This window comes from Pteropus vampyrus, unplaced genomic scaffold, assembly GCF_000151845.1.
Source record: "Pteropus vampyrus isolate Shadow unplaced genomic scaffold, Pvam_2.0 Scaffold28, whole genome shotgun sequence".
NCBI classification, from domain to species: domain Eukaryota; kingdom Metazoa; phylum Chordata; class Mammalia; order Chiroptera; family Pteropodidae; genus Pteropus; species Pteropus vampyrus.
The window spans coordinates 87,864-88,952 of NW_011888809.1; positions in this window are offsets into that span (position 1 = coordinate 87,864).

Consider the following 1,089-nt stretch of genomic DNA (forward strand, 5'->3'; position numbering starts at 1 on the left):
GTTCTCCCTATAAAATAGCAATAACATCCATTCTATCTAACTCATATGGAATCATGCATGTAAAGGTTCTTTATAAATTATAAAGAACTTCTCAAAGGGTTATTAACAATCCAAATCCAGAATTTAAAAATATGACCACACAGAACCACAGGACATTAAATAACTTCTTTCTTCACTGTGAAATATAAAATGGAATAGAATAAATAAATGGAATTTAATTCTAGCCTATGTTCAAGGCTTTTATGTGGCACACATGCCATGAGCTGTCTCTCTTTTATGCTCTATGGGGCCTTCTATTTCCTTTGTAATGATCCGTAGCATCTAATAGAAATGTTCCATCTAGAAAGATGCTCTGTGAATGCAGTTACTCCGTCAAATCTATACGTAGCTCAGAATGTTTTCCTTCTTTCCTGGCTATCCAGAGTGATGCTGACTAGGGATACTGGCACAGGATGCAAGGGTGGGGTGTGTTGGAGGCTATCTCCTCTAAACTGATGTCCTGGCCGGTGATGAATAGTGGACCATGCAGTCCTCTGAGCAAGACCCTCAGAATATTACTGGAAAAACCATGGGAAAATGGTGGGCAGAAGACCAGACATTTAGAGAAAAGTCGAAGAGCCTTAGAAGAGTCTAGATGTTGGCAAAAGTTGAGTTTGGGTGGGAGAGTGATTTTGAGTGGAGGGCTAGCTCTACCTGACAGAATATAGCAAAGAGCCTGGCACAAGGGGTTTGTGAAAAGAGGCTGGCTGAAAAGAAGATTGATAAGCATAAGAGTGAGTCAAGTTAGAACACTTGCGACAGAATGAAACGGCTTTAAAAATGGAAAACTATAATAATATTCTTGAACTTTTGAAATCAAGTTGTTAGAATTACAAGGATGTTAAAGATCAGTTTAAAACACCCTTTTAATTTGTGTGTGTGTGTGTGTGTGTGTGTGTGTGTGTGCGCGCGTGTGTGTGCGTGCGCATGTATGTAAAGAAGTTAGAAGAATTGTCTGGATTACATCACATGGCAAATTAAGGAAGAAATTCATGGGAGGAGAAGCCAGGAATGTTAAGTCTTCTCAGTCTAGGATTTAGTTCCCCACTA